At 43.3% G+C, this 19,869-nt stretch overlaps 1 protein-coding gene across 6 annotated transcripts in view; it reads left to right on the top strand.

Moving 5' to 3' along the window:
• Window positions 1–19,869, top strand: part of LOC134338511 (solute carrier family 2, facilitated glucose transporter member 11-like) — an 82,067-nt gene that overhangs the window by 14,694 nt on the left and 47,504 nt on the right. The window lies entirely within an intron of this gene.

Genomic DNA, 19,869 nt, shown 5'->3' with positions numbered 1-19,869 from the left:
AGGGAAAGAGAGGCATCAGTGGATAGATGTAAATGTCTAGTTGAGATTCAGATCAGATTAGCTATGAATTTATTAAATGGTGCGGCAAGCCTGGGGCCGAATGATTGGATTTCAAAGCACATTGTGTGAATGTCAATAAAGTACTTACGAATTTTCAGTGCACAGAGTGCAAGTAGAGTATGGTGGCAAAATTACATAAACTTCAGGGAAGAAAATTATATCGAAATGCAAGGGAATGTCATCAAAACTATTTAGTCATTTTGTACAAAGTCAGAATGTACTCGAAATACTGGAAATACTCAGCAGGTTAGTGGAGAGGAAAAGAGTTTTAGTGTTACTTACCAATAACCGCTCATCAGCACTAGATAACAAATAAGCAAAAATAAATCAAAGCTGAAATTTAAAAAATATGTAATAAGCAATATTCATTTCTACTGGAAAAGTAGTCCTATCTTGTGGCTTTTTCACGCAGACTCGAATGCGGGCATGTAACTTCATGCGGACAGCTTCGATTGTTCAGAGATGTTTTGGAGGGATATAGAGAAGAGTTAAATTGGAACATGGGAGGACTTAATTGGAAAGCCTTTAACAATAGGTTGGCAACTAAATGTATGATTGACCCGTCCTTGTGGTTTCCAACACAGGAGAGACACTGACTTGTGCTGCTTGCTTATTTACATTATTACTGCTAGCAGCTTGTACAAATTCATTGTTTCATTAGTTACACACTTCTGCCACGGACACAAAACTATAGCTGGTTATCACCACTTGTTACTTGTTAGAAGAGACTGGGCCATTATAGACCTGGACCTGCTTGAGTTTGTTCCTCCAAGGCTACCTCCGATGAGTCAACAGCCTTCCACCAGTCATACTGCAGCCATTACAATCATGTTACATAAGACACTGGAGCAGGAAGATACATGCGAAAGACATTCACAAAGGTCAGTAGTTGACCTGTCATAGGAAGGTGCTAACTTTGTGTTGTCTTTTATTTTGGCATTATGGCCCAAATCGTCACTGTGATCAGAAAGTGAGGCAAGGAAGTTGCCCGTATGGTGAATTGTGGTTGAATCTACTGGCATTGCTATTGGAATTGTAGTTTGTAGATAATCTGATCAAAAGAGCTTGTCAAGGTTACCTCTTGCTTTGGCTCCTGCTGCAACTCCCCCTTCTGCTCCTGCACCTCGTCTACCCTCTACAAATCTGCTAGCTGGGGGTAAGACCTGTTGACAGAGCTTTCCCAGAGTCTATTAACAAGTTATAAAGAACCGTGTTTGCAGATTGGAGTAAGTTTCTCAACATGTCAGGGATCAGTTTATTTGACTGTCTCTTTTCTGATTATGGGGCTTACAGTGGATACTGAGGCAACGGGAAACCATTTCCAGAACTATTCAGCACATCGCAGAAACCAGCCTTCCTTCTACACTTCCAGTTGCCTTGGCAAAGCAGCCAGCATAATCAAAGATCCTGTCCATCCTGGACTTTCTCTCTTCTCCTTCCTCACAATGGGTAAATCTACTGACTCTCGCTGCTACTTTGACTATACCTCTTCCCACCCTGTCACTTGTAAAAATGCTATTCCCTTTTTCATTCCTCCACCTCCACCCTATCTGTTCTCAGGATGAAGCTTTCCATTGCAGGACATCTGAGATATCCTCCTTCTTCAAAGAACGGGGTTTTCCCTTCTCTACCATTGATACTGTCCTCACCTGTATCTCCTCCATTTCCTGGACACCACCCTCATCCCATCTTCCCACTGCCAGAACGGGGATAGAGTTCCTCTTGCCCTTAACTACCACCCCACGAGCCTCCATATCCAGCACATCATTCCCTGCAACTGCTGCCATCTTCAATGGGATCCTACCACCAAGCACAACTTTCCCTTTCCCCCATTCTCAGTTTTCCACAGGGATCGCTTTCTCCATTCACCCCTTCCTACTGATCTCCCACTTCTCCTCGCAAGCAGAAGTGTTACACCTGTGCCTTCACCTCCTCCCTGACCACCATTCAGGGCCCCAAGCCCTCCTTCTTGGAGAGGCAACACTTCCCCTGCAAGTCTGTTGGGGTCATCTACCGTATCTGGTGCAGCTGGTGTGGTGAGACCCGATGCTTTGTTGAGCTCCTTTGCTCTGTCTGCATCAGGCAGGATTTCCCAGTGGCCATACATTTTAATTCCGCTCCCTATTCCCATTTTGACGTGTCAGTCTGCGGCCTCCTTTAGTGGCATGATGAGACCACTCTCAGGTTGGAGGAGCAACAATTCATATTTCATCTGGGTACCGTCCAACCTGGTGACATGATCTTCAATTTCTCTGACTGGTAATTTCTCCCCTGCCCCTTTTCTCTTTTTCCATTCCGGCTCCCCTCTTACCCGTTCTCTTCTTACTTGCTTATTATCTCCCTCTGGTGCCCCTCCTCCTTCCCCTTCATGGTTCACTCTCCCCTCCTTTCAGATTCCTTTTTCTTCATCCCGTTACCTTTTTCACCTCTCACCTTCCTTTCCAGTCCTGATAAATGGTCTCAACCTGAAATGTCGACTGTTTATTCCTCTCCATAGATACTAGGCTCCTCCAGCATTGTGTGTGCGTGTTACTCTAGATTTCCAGCATCTGCAGAATCTCTGTTTATCAGTTTCTGTCCTGGTGTTCTAAACTTACTGAAAGGCACTATTGTATGATAGAAACATGGAAATCTACAGCACATTACAGGCCCTTTGGCCCACAATGTTGTATCGACCATGTAACCTATTCTAGAAACTGCTGCCCAGAATTTCCCTACCGCATAGCCCTTGTGTTTCTAAGCTCCATGTACTTATCTAGGAGTCTCTTAAAAGACCCTATTGTGCCTGCCCCGATCACCATCACTGGCAGTGCATTCCACGCACCCACCACTCTCTGTGTGAAAACTTACCCCTGACATCCCCTCTATACCTACTTCCAAGCACCTTAAAACTATGCCCCCAGCCATTTCAGCCCTGGGAAAAAGCCTCTGTCTATCCACACGATCAATGCCTCTCATCATCTTTTACACTTCTATCAGGTCACCCCTCATCCTCCATCGCTCCAAGGAGAAAAGGCCAAGTTCACTCAACCTACTCTCATAAGGCATGCTCCCCAATCCAGGCAACGTCCTTGTAAATCTCCTCTGCACCCTTTCTATAATTTCCACATCCTTCCTGTAGTGAGGTAACCAAAACTGAGCACAGTACTCCAAGTGGGGTCTATCTAAGATCTTATACAGCTGTAACAGTACCTCACGGCTCTGGAGCCCAGACCCCATCACACCATACATCTTCCTAACAACACTGTCAACCCTGTCAATGGACTCTTGACCTCATAATCTACCTCGTTATGACCTCCACTATACTTTCCCTGTACTGCAACACTTTATTCTGCACTCTGTTATTGTTTTATCTTACAATGCTCAGTTGTAAAAATTGATCTGTACAAACATTACGCACGACATGTCTTTCACCTAATTACATATGACAATAATAAACCAATTTACCAACCTGCCACTCCTTCAGTCAGAAATCTTTTAGGATTGCACTAGAGACTTCGAGGGTTAATGTTCTGCATTTCAACGAACTAGCGAGAAAAATAATTTTGATGTTGAACAAAGTTGAACACCTTCATAGTTTCTCAATATTGCAAACAATGTGGCTGGGCTGCCTCCTGAATTGGGCTCTGTAGTAATCGGGGTTAGAGCAGGTTCAACACAAAGATTAGAATTGGAAGTAAAAGTGAACACGGCCACTCTAGGCAGTGTTATCAAATTACAGCTGGAGATGATTTCAAGGGTTAAGGATTAACCTTATTCATGATATACAGTCACATGGATTAGGAGTTTGTTGTGGTGTGTTGGTGTGACATGTAACAGAAAAAACAACATTCAACAATCAGAAGGAATCATTAATTCTATAAAAAATTAGAGGCTAAACACAGATATGGAATAAAATGTACATAAATACAAACACCAGCATGTATTTATAATGTAAACAATTTTTTAAAATGCGGTTTAAAGTGTTTATCGTGCAGTGACTGAGATAATAGACAGAGGAGGGTGTGATGGGCTAATTAGAATGGTTAATCAGATCATCTGTCTGAGGAAAGAAACTTTTAAAATGCCATGAATTTTTTGTTTTACTAAGCCCCATAGAGCTTTCCAGATGGGAGCTTTTGGAACAGGCAGTTTGCAGGGTGGGTGGTGTCTGCAATGATTTTGCAGGGATGGTAGACTGCAGACAATGGCCTTTCCTGCTGAAAATCTGGCGAGAGATCCAAATGTTTTGGAAGAGCTCTCACTTACAGAGGGAGCAAGGTGGAGAATCAGTTCAGAACAGAGAGTGACACCTGTATAATAAATCTCATTATCCTTTTTATCTTCGGGAGCACCCGGCTCAGTCTTCCATCAGCTTTATTGTAATTGCCATGAAATTTTTGTTATGATGCACACCGACTGCACCAGCTTCTGGGGTTTATACGCTCTGACTCTCCGGAATATCAGTAACTGGCACGGACCCTTTAAAGATTCAAGCCCATCCGCTAACTGGCGCCCATGTTTTGGCACCTGGATTTTAATATTTAAAGAGTATCTGAAGTGAGCTTCGGTGCTCAGCTGTCAGCTGTACTTTGGATTCTTGTCTAGTGTCTAGTTTTAAACCTGTCCTCGTTTCAGTCTCGTATCCTGTCTCAATTCTAATTTCGGGTGCTCCCACGCTTGGATCCTTGCCATTCTTGTATGATTGAGCCAGGACCCAGTAGGGGATTGGAGCCTCTTGTCAGCTGTGGCCAGCCATGGCGAGAAGTTTTCTAGACAGAGCCTGGAGATACACGACCTCCAGGTCGCCATGCACCGACTGCCGCAAGGAGGATGCCAGAGTCAATCAAGTGAGGCTGTCGGTAGCATTGTGGAGTCGGTCCATCTGCTGACCCCAGAGAGACTCGGCAGTGACCCGGGTACTTGCCAGGGCTTCCTCACTCAGTGTTCATCGGTGTTTGAACTCCAGCCCTCCCAGTCTCACGTGGAGCGCAGAAAGGTGGCCTTCATGATCTCCCTTTTGACTGGGAGGACCCTGGCCTGGGCCACTGCGCAGTGGGAATGGAGGTGGAAGATCAGCTCTGACTCGGCAGAATTCATGAATGCCATGGAGAGGGTGTTCCACCATCCCACCGGAACCAGCTAGGGGACAACCCGTCAACTGAAAATCCCTCTGCAGGAGCTGAGCCAGCATGTGATCACAACTGCCTTGGATAGTCACCCTCTCGGATCTGGGCAGATCATAAAGGAGATGCCGGTTTTACAAATGAGGACAGGGGAACATGCAGAGGACATTAGTTTCCATATCATAGACTCTCCTCACATACCTCTGATCCTCAGGCACCCTTGGCTGTCCAAACATAACTCTTCCATGAACTGGGAGGAAGGGAGGACCATCGGATAGTCAAGTCTGGGCAAGAGGGAATGTTTTCAGTTTGGTGAGCCTTTCGATTCTCCCAAGACCAGGAGGCCAACTTTTGCTTGGACTAACCTGAAGCCATTAGGAGATTCAGTCCTGCGTCTAAGGGCAGGCAAGCCGGCTCCAGTCATAAGGACCATGTGAGTCCCAACCCTGTCTAGTCAGAGGTGCACTGGAACTGGAAAGAAAGGGTCTCTAATTCAGGAGCAAGCCAAGAAAGCCACCAAGGAGATGCCAAAGAATTCTGGTGGCTTAGCAGCCAAGCCTAAGGGAAACAGTCACCAGGTCCTGTACAAGGGAAAGGCTCCTAGGCATTGATCCTTGAAACCTAGTCTCTAGTCCCAGGAGAACAAAGACTATTTGTAGCGCCTCATTGTCATTGTCTGAGGATACAGATGACAATTTGCCCTCTGATTTGGTCAAGGTTCTGGAGATGGATAAGTACTCTGATTTGGACTCTGTTTCGACAAAAGATTCTAGTGAAACTATGAAGGAGACTCTGAGGTCTGCCGAATTCCCCTGCCACCTAAGGAGCCTCAGGAGGCACCCTTGGAGGGATGTTCGGAGGCAGTTTCGGCACTCAAGCTGGTCAAAGTTCCCTGTGCCTACAAGGATTTGGAGAAGGTCTTCAGCGAGGGAGGGGCTTTGACTGTTCCACCACGTCAACCCTACGACTCATGTCACTGGTGACTTCGATAACCTTGTCAGTCTCGTGACACAAACCTGACTGGAGTGATTCCAGGAAAGGTGGGCACGACTTTGCAGGGATTAATACTTCCAAGGACTTTGAAGAAGAAAGGGAGGTTTGGATAAGGCAGCAGGTTTTCAGGGATTGCGGGATTTCGGGTGTTTTTTTGTTTAGGAGGGTCATAATGGCGGGGTGCTGATCGCGCCTGAGGGGAAAGTATATCAGGCTGGGAGGGGAAGTGGGATGGATAGTGCTGGAGTGGGAATCAGATGAAAGACAATGCACGATTGCATGCATGCACAGGTGCAATGAAAAGCCTGCATACAGCAGCGTCGCAGGCAACGGCATGAGATAAGCAGCATTCACAGAAACATGAATTATACGCATTTTTACAAGCAAGAACGCCATTACAGCAAAAAAAAAGGGGAAGTCCATCTTAGTGCGAGGTGACCAAAGTGGACATAGCGTTGCTAAAGTGTAGTGATTAGGGCTGTGCCAGTTGGTTCAAACACCTCCTACAGATACTAATGATGGTGGGGAGGGATGTGTTCCTGAGGTACTGGGCTGAGTTTTCTGCTCTCTCCAGCTTCTTATGTTCCTGCACATTTGAACTGACATATCAGACCATGATGTAGCTAGTCAGGATAGTTTCAAAGGTACATCTGTTTCTCAGGGTATTCAACGCTTACTTAACCTCCTTTGAAGGTAGAAATGCGGACACACCTTTCACGTGATTGCATCTATGTGTTGGACTTTGGGCAGATCATTGCCCGGGAATCTGAAGCTGCTGATTGAAGGGTGCACGGTATGAGTGTCAGGCACTTCCTTAGCTCAACGTGTCCTTAAAGAGAGGAACTAGAGAAAGATGTGACAATCTAGAGAAAGATGTGACTATGTGTGGATAGTCAGAGTCAGACACCTTTTCCCAGGGCTGGAATGGCTATCACGAGAGGGCGCAGTTTTAAGGTGCTTGGAAGTAGGTACAGAGGAGATGTCAGGGGTAGGTTTTTTATACGGAGAGTGGTGAGTGCGTGGAATGGGCTGCCAGCAACGACAGTGGAGGCAGATACAATGGGGTCTTTTAAGAGACTCCTGGATAGGTACATGGAACTTAGAAAAATAGAGGCTATGGGTAACCTGAAGTAATTTCTAAACTAAGGACATGCTGGGCACAGCATTGTGGGCTGAAAGGCCTGTATTGTGCTGTAGATTTTCTATGTTTCTATCTTTCCGAAGTGGAAACGTCAAACACTAGACAACGTAGAGTAGCTTAGGGTGAGAGAGTGAAAGTTTAACGGAGGTGTGTGAGGTAAGTTTGTTTTACACAGACAGCGACAGGTAGCTGGAATGTGTTGCCAAGGGAGGGAACAGAAACAGCTAAAACTATAAATTTCAAGAGGCGTTGAGACAGATGTATGAACAGAGAATGGAAGGATATAGACCATATGCAGAAAGAAGGGGTTAGCTTCATTCGGTGTCATGGAGAGCACAGACATGTTGGGCCGAAAGGCCTGCTCCTGTTCTGTATGTCTAGGTTTCCATGTAATGCTATGACAGGGGCAATATGACCTGGGGCTTGGGTAGTGTTCCTCAAACCAGGGGCTGCAATATTTTGCTCATGGTTGGTGGGGGGAGTTTTATCCTGGAGGCATCACACTCCTCAACTGGTTAGCAATGACTTTGACTCATTCTCATCACTTCCCATACCAGGCCAACTGGTGATAATGCCGGGAGAGGCAGGAAATCCAACTCAACTTGCAACACTTAAACCAGCAAGTAACACACACACAATGCTGGAGGAACTCAGCAGGCCAGACAGCATCCGTGGAGAGGAATAAAGAGGCTGAAACATCTACTCTTTATTCCTCTCCATGGGTGCTGCCTGATCTCCGAGTTCTTTTGTGTGTGTTGCTCTGAATTTCCAGCATCTGCAGAATCTTTTGTGTTTAAATGAGCACCTCCTTGCAATACTTGGCAATCAAGCTCACACCATCCCACGAGGAAAACTTGGATCAGAGCTTCACTGTAGAACATAGAACATAGTATGGTACAGAAAATTGAGATAGTAAATTGGATTAGACATTGAAGAACCCAGAAAGTGGTAGTAGATGGTTGCCTCTCTTACTGCAGGCCTGTGACTAGTGTTGTGCCACAGGGATCGACACTGAGTCTTGTTGTTTGTCATCTATATCAATGATCTGGATGACAGTGTGATTAACTCGATTAGAAAATTTACAGATAACTCCAAGATTTGGGGTGTAGTGGACAACGAGGAAGGCTAACAAAGCTTACAGTGGGATGAAGGCCAGTTGGAAAAAACGGCAGATGGAATTTAATGCATTGGATAGTTTACAATGACCAGTTAACCTACCCACTACGTCTTTGGTCTCCGGAAGAAACTGGAGGACCCGGAGAAAACCCACACATTCCACAGGGAGAACATAAAGAAACTTCTTACAGAGGACGCCAGGACTGAATTCCTAACTCCGACACCCCAAGCTGTAATAATGTCATTCTAACTGTACGCTACAGTGGCGTAAGATGTTAGTGAGGCCTAATTGTAGTGCTGTGTGCAGTTCTGGTTACCTACCTACAGGAAAGATATCAATAAGATAGAATGAGTGCAGGGAAAATTTACAAGGATGTTGCCAGGACTTGAGTTACAGGAAAAGGTTGAAAAGGATAAAACTTTATTCCCTGGCGCATAGGAGACTGAGGGGAGATTTGGTAGAAGTATGCAAAAATATGAGGGGTAAATGCAAACAGGCTTTCTTTTCACTGAGGTTGGGTGAGACTAGAAATCGAGGTCATGGGTTAAGGGTGAAATGTGAAATATATAATGGAACCTGAGGGGGGACTTCTTCACTGAGAATGCGCTGTGGGTGTAGAATGAGCCTCCAGCAGAAGCGATGGATGTGGATTTGATTTTAACATTTGGGAAATTCCAATAAGTACATGGGTGCGAGGGCTCTGGAGGTCCAAATGAAGGTCGATTGGACCAGGCAGCATAATAGTTCACCATGGGCTAGATGGGCCAAAGGGCCTGTTTCTGTGCTGTAGTGATTTATGACTATACAACAGGCCCTCTGCCCACAATTTTACGCTGAGTTCAAGGTGGTAGTTAAACACCTAGCTAAATTAATCCCTTCTGCTTAAACAATGTCTGTATCCCTCCATTCTCTGCACAATCATGTGCCTACTTCAGAACCTCTTAAACACAATGATCAGATTTGCCTCCTGTGTCACCCCGGCAACACATTCCCAGGCACCCACCATTGTCTGTGTGAAAATACTTGCTCACACACCTCTTCTGAAATTTCTTCCTCCTCCCTTATCCACATGCCCTCTAATATCCAGACATTTCAACCCTGGGAGCAATACTAGCTGTGCATCTATTATTTTTTGGATTAGAAGTGTTTTTATATCTTAATATCTCTCTCACTGTAAACCATCCACTTCAAGGTTGATAATTATCACCTCAATACCTCAAAACATGTCCTCAACTTTGTTTGTGACTGTGACAATGAAAAGGCCCCGTTGAAACCAGCAACAATATTGGTGCTTCTGTCTATTAATCAGTTTACCATGTTGAGAATATACATAAAAATAAATTATTTGAAGCAGTCGCCTAGGATATCGGAATAAAAATCTACCTGTGAAGGCCTGTCCGTGTGTGGGAGATTATCTCTCTCTCCATTCTAGTCATCCCAGCGCACAAGGTTACTGGGTATCATACTTTTGTTGCTGGAAATGCTTTGACAAAATGTCTCTTGTCATTTTTCATTTCATTTTAAAATCTTTTTATTAATATAATCTTCTACAGCTATAAAATAGAGATTCAGCAAATTAGTATATATATAATTAATAAAACTGAAGAAAAAACCCATATATATGCTAATGGAAAAAAAATTATAAAAGAAAAAGAAGGAAAAAAGAAAACCCCAGCTAACTAAAAAAAAACCCACTAACTATAAAACAAAAGAAAGAGGAAAAAAACCCATTAGGAACCAACTCCTGGAGTGATACATCTTACAATCATTTATTTATATAAAGAAAAAGAAATCAACCACCACCAAATCACATTTATATAACATAAAATTGGAAGGAAACCACGTAAATTGATTCAAATTAAATGATAATATTTCACAAAAGAGCCCCACCTTCTCTCAAAATCAAATTGGGGATCAAAAGTTCTACTGATTTTTTTCCAAACTAAGACATAACATTACTTGTCTACGCCCACCTGGACAAGCCAGCGAGCACTGTGAAGGTCATGTTTTTTGACTTCTCCGGTGCGTTCAACACCATCCGCCCTGCTCTGCTGAGGGAGAAGCTGACAGCGATGCAGGTGGATGCTTCCCTGGTATCATGGATTCTTGATTACCTGACTGGCAGACCACAGTACGTGTACTTGCAACACTGTGTGTCTGACAGAGTGATCAGCAGCACTGAGGCTCCACAGGGGACTGTCTTGTCTCTCTTTCTCTTCACTATTTACACCTCGGACTTCAACTACTGCACGGAGTCTTGTCATCTTCAGAAGTTTTCGGATGACTCTGCCATAGTTGGATGCATCAGCAAGGGAGATGAGGCTGAGTACAGGGCTATGGTAGGAAACTTTGTCACATGGTGTGAGCAGAATTATCTGCAGTTTAATGTGAAAAAGACTAAGGAGCTGGTGGTAGACCTGAGGAGAGCTAAGGTACCGGTGACCCCTGTTTTGATCCAGGGGTCAGTGTGGACATGGTGGAGGATTACAAATACCTGGGGATACGTATTGACAATAAACTGGACTGGTCAAAGAACACTGAGGCTGTCTACAAGAAGGGTCAGAGCCGTCTCTATTTCCTGAGGAGACTGAGGTCCTTTAACATCTGCTGGACGATGCTGAGGATATTCTACGAGCCTGTGGTGGCCAGTGCTATCATGTTTGCTGTTGTGTGCTGGGGCAGCAGGCTGAGGGTAGCAGACACCAACAGAATCAACAAAGTCATTCGTAAGGCCAGTGATGTTGTGGGGATGGAAGTGGACTCTCTCACGGCAGTGTCTGAAAAGAGGATGCTGTCTAAGTTGCATGCCATCTTGGTCAGTGTCTCCCATCCACTACATAATGTACTGGGTGGGCACAGGAGTACTTTCAGCCAGAGACTCATTCCATCGAGATGCAGCACAGAGCGTCATAGGAAGTCATTCCTGCCTGTGGCCATCAAACTTTACAACTCCTCCCTTGGAGGGCCAGACACCCTGTGCCAATAGGCTGGTCCTGGACTTATTTCATAATTTACTGGCATAATTTATATATTACTATTTAACTATTTATGGTTCTATTACTATTTATTATTTATGGTGCAACTGTAACGAAAACCAATTTCCCCCTGGGATCAATAAAGTATGACTATGACTATGACTATGAAAACCATTGAGTTAGTGTAGGAGCAGAGGTATCTTTCCACTTCAGTAAAATAGCTCTTCTTGCCAACAATGTGACGAATGCAATTATATTTCTTGCAATATTTACAGGTCAGACATTTTACAAAAATATATTTCTACGTTTCCATATATGCAAGAATCTGATTTGTTGGACACTATTTTGAATATGAATCCCTTAGTGAGAGGTTCCATTGGTAGAATTTATAATTTATTTTTACTACAGAAAGATAACCTCTCACTAAAGATTAAATAAGATTGGGAGAGAGAACTTAATATGACTTCTGTTAATGAAGACTGGTCACGAGTTTTGAAAATGGTTAGTTCTTCTTCAATATGTGCCAATCATTGTTTAATTCAGTTTAAAATTGTTCACCGCTATTATTTAACAAAGGAAAGGCTATCCAAAATATTTCCTAGTAAAGATAATTACTGTGATAGGTGCAAAAATGAAGTAGATACTTTGTCACATATGTTCTGGTCATGTCCCTCGTTGAAATCTTTTTGGAAATCTTTATTTTCTACAATTTTTAAAGCTTTGAAAATTAATTTACAACCTAATACATTGACTGTTCTATTTGGAATAGTTCCGCATCATATTCAGGGTATTTCATTTTCAAACCAACATGTAATTGCATTTGTCTCTTGTGATTTTTAATTAACCATGGTAAAAATAATATTGTATCGAGCTTCAGTGTGGCAGTGGCAGCTGCTCTCTCAACATTTAAGACATATCTAAATGAACCAAATACACATCTCATTAGCCGACACAAAACTTCATCCAAAATCTTACTTCCTTAACTCCTTAACTGCCACGGATTCCTATTCATCCAAACATCCCCATCAGTTCCATTGGATGTTTTTATATTGAGTTGTTGAAGGAAAAAAAAACCCTAAATCCCCCAATCCCAAAGCAAAGGAATTAATGGACTAAGTGCTATAGGAAATGGGTTTTGTGGAGATAAATGCTTGATGGTAGAGGGCCAGAGAGCCTGGAGTCTGATCAATACAGAACATCAGAACAACGTAGACAGAGAGATTCTGCAGATGCTAAAGATCACACAAAAATTACTGGAGGAACTCAGCAGGTCAGGCAGCACCTATGGAGGGAATTAAACAGAGTCATCCTGATGAACGGTCTCAGCTGGAAAGGTTGACTAATTACTCCCTTCCATAGATGCTGCCTGACTTGAGTTCTTCCAGCATTTTGTGTATGTTGGCAAGATGTGATTGGTTCATGTGTTTGTTGTGGAAGTTTGTTGTATTTGTTTCATCTCCTCTTACAATGGCAGTAACACTTTGGGATATCTTTGTGACATAAATACCATGTAAATTCAAATGTCTTTTTCTCCTATAGTACTTTGAATCTTTTATGGCATGCTCATTGGCATAAATCAGTCTCGCTCCAAAAGAAATGAGTTCAGATTACTGAGTGCAAGTAAACAGACAGAGGGTAATGTTGGGAGAAGCATAATTAAAATCACTGGATTGTACTCCAAAGTGTCAAGAGCTGAATGTTCAAAGTATAAGGTTGAATCGTGATCTTAATAAAAGCTCCGCTTAACTAGTTCCTTTACTATTCAACTTTGTTTACCACTTCCTCATAAGTATTAACTCGCAAAGTGTGTTTATGTAATTTCCAGTCCATCTGTTCTTGTTATTGAAAACAAGCTAACTGCTTAGGTGGTCACGCTTCCCACGGACAACAGCACAAAGGATTTGTTCATTTCCATCCACCCACCATTCAGCTGATCATTCCATAGTCACTTATGAAAGTGGACTAGGACATTAAATCTGCCAAATCAAAGGCAATCACCTTACAGTCCAAAACACCTGTAAAGGAATTATTAATTGAAATAGCTAACTGGTTTTATGTCAGTCTTTCCCTGCCCGTGTAGCAATGGGATGAACGAGCAGGGACCAGCATGTGGTGACACCCCCTCACCCACCTACCCAGGGATTACTTATTCATGCACTGACCTCGGCTTCATCTCTCATCGTATCTGTGTGATATAAATTCAGAGAACTACACTGAATACACTATGTTATAAAATACACTATATCATAAAAGTCACTTCGTGGGAAAAGAAAGCACTTCCAATGTTTTCCACACCTGTGCGTTCCATTGTTATTTCTCGAAGCTGATTGTTTCTTTCTTATTCACGCACAGTATGCACTAGTTTTAATCTCTTCTAATTAAACTTGGAGCGTGTAGAATATTGAAAATTCAATCTGTATTGCAGCTGGATTCCCAGAAGCACACTTGGTGGCCTCTTTATTAGGTACAGGTGTGGTCCCCTGCTGCTTTAGTCTGTCCATTCCAAGGTTTGACAGGTTGTGGTTTCAGAGACACTCTTCTGCACACCACTGTTGTAATGTGTGGTTATTTCAGTTACTGTCGCCTTCCTATCAGCCCACAGAAATGCTGCTCACTGGATTTTTTTTGTAATTCACACAATTCTCTGTAAACTCTAGAGACTTTTGAGCATGAAAATCCCAGAAAGTCAACAGTTTCTGCAATACTCAGACCACCCCATCTGGCACCAACAATCATTCCACAGTCACAATCACTTAGATCACAGTTATTCCTCCGTCTAATGTTTTGTCTGAACAAGAACTGAACCTCTTGACCACGTCTGCATTCTTATATGCTTTGACTTGCTGCCACATGTTTGACTGATTAGATATTTACATTAACAAGCAGATACACAGGTGTACCTAGTAGAGTGTGTAACTACAATTTGAGAGGGAATTTGGCCCATTATACTTGTACTGTACTGGCTATCTAACAATCACTCCTCTGACCTTTCCCATTGTCCTATACTTGTTTTTCCCTTTTGTCCCACACTAAAGCATTTCTTATGGAGAATCCATGAAAAATGGGACTATCGGTAAAAAAGCAATGCCATTAATCTAGCTCCTGCACTTACCACATATTGTCCAAAGGAAGGTGAATATGTGTATGGAGAAAGATCCAGAGGAGATACATCTGTAGTCTCTTATCTGAATTGGGATTTTGGACATGTGCTGAGAAGTAGCAAGTAATATCCAAACTACCCTGATGTCGGACAACAGCCAACCATGACACAATGGAGGTCGACCCCGAGTTACCCACCTTCAGTACCCTGGCGTCACCACTGACCAGAATCTCAACCAGTGCAGCCACATTAATCCTGTGGCGACAAGAGCAGGTCAGAGGTTGGGTATCCTGTGGTGAGTGACACTTCTTTACACCTCAGAGCCTTTCCGCCATCTGTGAGACGCAAGGCAGGGAAATGTCGGAATATTCTCCACTTGTAGGATAAGGGCAGTGCAGGCCTGGAGCTCTCTCAACCATTCCCTCCCTCCACCAGCATCGCACAGCGTCTGCAGAGTGCGCCGTCTAAAATGCACCCCCTGCTCAGCAAATCCGTTAAAGTCCACCGTTGTATACCAAACCACACGTGCCTTCTCCCAGCCACCCACAAGCCACTCTTTAGGAAGGGAGACTCTCTCTTCATTGCCGTCTTCCCATTAACAATTTGCTCCAGGGCTTCCAAAGTCTGGCTGTCAAGTGCTTGCAGTTTAGCTTATTGTCAGTATGAAATATTGAAACATGTCAATCAAAGCTGTGTGTGCAAATGGGGTGATCCTGATAGGTATTATGGTTGTCATGGGTGAGGTAGGCTCGTAGGGTTTGCTTCTGTGCTGACAATTCTGTGATTCTATCATTTAATCAACTGGTGGTTTGGACATTTGCATAGCATTTGACATAGTGTGCACCCTCTTGGCACTTTCTGAACATCTCAGCTGTATTTTGTACACTGCCTGGTGTTTTGACATGTTCTCTTCATATTCCTCACAATATTCCTGCATTTTGACCATGATTGGTATGTTGATAAAAAAAATAGTAACACTGCTAATTGCATCATCAGGAAGGCAACTTTCATCATAGGATAGAACATTGACTGTGGAAGTGTGGCTGAGCTGAGCTGTTTTTTTATGAAGGTGCAATGGAATTTTGCTAATGTTGAGTTCACATGTTCATTCCTGGTCTGTGGGTGGCATTGCTCAGGTTGCCATTTATTGCCCATCATCTCTTCACATGGGCTGCTTGGCTACCTAAGGGGGAAGTCCAGAGAAAACTTTTCTGGTGTGGAGCTCTGCGCGTGGTGTGAACCACTATAATAACCATGGCATTCCTTAAAAGAAATCCCAGCACCAGTTCAGTTTGGATTCAGATTCGGATTCGGATTCAGATTCAGATCGAGCTTCAGATTAGGATTCAGCTTTGCTTTGGATTCAGATTCGGCTTTGAATTCAGTTTCAGATTCAGCTTTGGATTCAGATTCGGCTTTGAATTCAGTTTCAGATTCAGCTTTGGATTCAAATTCAGCTTCAGATTCGGATTCAGCTTCAGATTTAGATTCAGATTCACATTCACATTCTCGAAATGAATTCTAGCATTGGATTTGCCTTCCTTACCACCACCTCAACTGCAGGTTAACCTTTAGGGGATCCTGCATGAGGACTCCCAAGTCCTTTTTCACCTCTGATTTTTGATGTTTTTCCCCATTGAGAAAATATTTCTTCTACCAAAGTGCATGACCATACACTTCCTTACACAATATTCTATCTGCCACTTCATTACCCGTTCTCTCAATCTGTCTAAGTCTTTCTGCAAACTCCCTGCTTCCTCAACACTACCTGTCCCTCCACCTATCTTTGTAATGTCCGGAAACTTGGTAACAATTCTGTCATCCAAATTATTGAGATACAAAGTGAGAAGAAATGGTCCCAGTACCGACCCCTGCAGAACACCACTACTCACATACAGCCAACCAGAATAGGCTCCCTTCATTCCCAATCTTTGCCTCCTGCCAGTCAGCCAATCTTTCTATCCATGCTAGTATCTTTCTTGTAATATTATGGGCCCTTAACTTGTTAAGCACATCATATGCGACACCTTGTCAATAAGCAGCATCATATGTGACCACCTTGTCTGAAAATCCAGGTAAACAACATCTACTGACTCTCCTTTGTCTATCCTGCATATTTACTCACAGAATTCCAACAGATTTGTCAGTTAAGATTTTCCCTGAAGGAAATCATTTTGATTTTGGCTTAGTTTATCACGTGCCTCCAAGTACCCTGAAACCTCATCCTTACTAATGGACTCCAACAACTTCCCAACCACTGAAGTTAGGCTAACTTGCCTATAATTTCCTCCCTTTTGCCTCCCTCCCTTCTTAAAGTGTGGAGTGACATTTGCAATTTTCCAGTCCTCCAGAACCATTCCAGAATCTAGAGATTCTTGAAAGACAATTAACAATGACTCCACAAGCTCTTCAGCTACCTCTTTCAGAACCCTGAAGGTAGTCCATTTGGTACAGGTGACCTATCTACCTTCAGACCTCCCAGCTTCCCAAGCACTTCCTCCCTACTAGTAGCAACACTCACTTCTGCCCCCTGTCACTCTTGAAATTCTGGCATACTGCTGGTGTCTTCCACAGTGAAAACTGATGCAAAATACTTATTATGTTCATCTGCCATTTCTTTGTCCACTATTACTACCTGTCCAGCTTCATTTTCCAGCAGTCTGATATCTACTCTAACCTCTCTTTTACTCTTTATACATCTGAATAAACTTTAGGTATCCTTTTTATATTATTGGCTATCTTAACTTCATAGTTCATCTTTTCTCTCATGACATTTAAGTTGCCTTTTGTTATTTTTTTAAAACTTCTCAATTCTAAAACTTCTCACTAGCTTTTGCTATATTATATGCTCTCTCTTTTGCTTTTATGCTGATATTGACTTCCCATGCCAGTCACGGTTGCTCCACCTTCCCTATAGAATACTCCTTCATCTTTGAGATGCATCTATCCTGCATCCACCGAGTTGCTCCCAGAAACTCCAGCCACCGCTGTTCTGCCATCATTCCTGATAGCGTCCCCTTCCTGTCAACTTTGGCCTGTTCCTCTCCATGCCTCTGCAATTCCCTTTACTCCATTGTGATACAGATACACCTGACTTTATTTTCTCCCTCCCAAAATGGAGGAGAATTCTGTCATTCTATGATCACTGTCCCCTAAAAGTTCCTTTTCCTGAAGCTCCTTAATCCAAGCTGGTTCATTATAGATCATCCATTCCAGAATTGCCATTCCCCTAGTGCTCTCAACCATAAGCTGCTCTTAAAAAAACATCTCTTATGCGTTCTACAAATTCCCTGTCTTGGGATCCGGCTGATTTCCCAATTCACCTGCATACTGAAATCCCCCATGACTATCATAACATTGTCTTTATTGCATGCCTTTTCTATCTCCCATGGTAATTCACATCCCACATCTAGGCTACTTTTTGGAGGTTTGTATATACAAGTCAGAAGATGCAAGATACAGGTCAGAAGATTGGATGAAGGCTCCAGCAGTTTCTGCTTGCAGTCTGTCACTGCTATATGCTGTTCTACTTTGGGACTTACTAACTGGAAAGTTCTTCAGTTTATGATTCTGTCCTCCAAAATCAACCGTGCTTCTAGCCAGTCTGTTCTACTGCACAACATGGAAAATAGCCCAAACATGCGCTGTTGTCCAAAAACAGAACAAATCTAGTGAAGTTCACCAGCACCCGATCAGTCTTCTCTTAATCATCTGCAATCTGATAGAAACTGCCATGACCAGTTCTCTTGAATGGTCATTACTCATCTTGGCTGGATCGCTGATGCCCTGCTGGACTTTCACACAGACCATTCGGCTGCTGACTATCACAGTCGTGGACCAGGTGTCAACCAAAGCGATGACTTACTGAGGTGAGACTGGAGTAACAGCTCTTGATGCCAACATACCATCTGACAAGTGTGGCACTAAGGTGCCTCAGCAGAACCACTCCAGCGACTGGAGTTGTACTCTTCATGGAGTCAGTTGGCTGCGTTGTCAGAGATCATTTATCACAACCCAGAAGGCAGTGTCCTGCGATTAACCATTTCAGCTCTTCTGCAATGATCAGAAGGTCAGGAGAAAGCTGGAGATTGCATAATATTTATTTCCATTCTGAATTCCTCAGCAAATGAAGCAGAACATGCTTTCATGCATCTAGACAGTGGTTAGGCTTGGACTGCTAAATTACACCTTATGGCACTACAGCACAGTACAGGCCCTTTGGCCCATTATACTGTGCTGACCTTTTAACCTACCCCACCCTTCCCTCCATTTTTCTATCATCCATATTCATGTGCCTACCACCTAGAATTTCTTAAATGTCCCTAGTGTATCTGCCTCTGCCATCACTCCTGACAGGGCATTCCACACACATGCCACTCTTTGTATAAAAAGCATACCACTGATATCCCCCCTATACTTTCCTCTAATCACCTTAAAATTATGCCCCTTATATTAGCTATTTTTGCCCTGGGAAAAAAGTTTCTGACCATCCATTTGATCTATGCTTCTATTATCATCTCGTACATCTGGATCAAGTCACCAACTTTATTCCAGAAAGAAAATCCCTAGCCCACTCAATTTATGCTCATAAGACATGCTTTCCAGTCTTGACAGCATCCTGGTAGATCTCCTCTGCACCTTCTCTAAATCTGCATAGCCCAGAGGCACCATCTCTGACAGAACTGATCTTAATCATCTACCCTTAACATTCAATCCATTGCCATTGTCAATGACCAGGAGGTAAACTGGCCAAATCACACGATACTCCAAGAACAGGTCAGGGGCTGAGTAATTTGTTCCCTGGTGCCTCATGTCCAAAATGTGGACTGTGATAGATTGTACTCCGGCTACCTGGATGAAAGCACCCTCAGCTACTCCTGAGAACCTCCACACCACTCAGGATGGGACATCATGCTCAACTGGTGCCTTATCAATCACTCTAAACATTAACTTCCCCCACCACCAGGGTAGAGTGGTAGAGGTACAGGGCTGAAGGAGGGGTGGGGAAGAAATTAATGGAATCGACGTCCATGCCAACAAGTCAGAGACTACCCAGATGGAATATGAGGTGTAGCTCCTCCAACCTGAGAGTGGTCTCATCATGGCATTTGAGGATTTTATCTCACAAATAACCTGTCCCGCTCCTAACTAGAAGCATGGATTATAATGATAAAAACTGTAATATTCTGTATACCAACAATGATGTTCCTCATTTTTATTTCTAATGGGCAAAAGAGGGATCAAAGGACAAAGGGAAGGGGTTTCTGAAGACTTATACATAGAGGGGTGAACCACTCTTTGCAACTTAGATAATCATTTCTTGCTCAGGCTGAACATTAACCAGAAGTGAAACACGAATAACCTATAATCACCTTCAT

Source organism: Mobula hypostoma, chromosome 27 (assembly GCF_963921235.1).
Source record: "Mobula hypostoma chromosome 27, sMobHyp1.1, whole genome shotgun sequence".
NCBI lineage: Eukaryota > Metazoa > Chordata > Chondrichthyes > Myliobatiformes > Myliobatidae > Mobula > Mobula hypostoma.
This window is presented reverse-complemented; position numbering and strand designations above follow the sequence as displayed.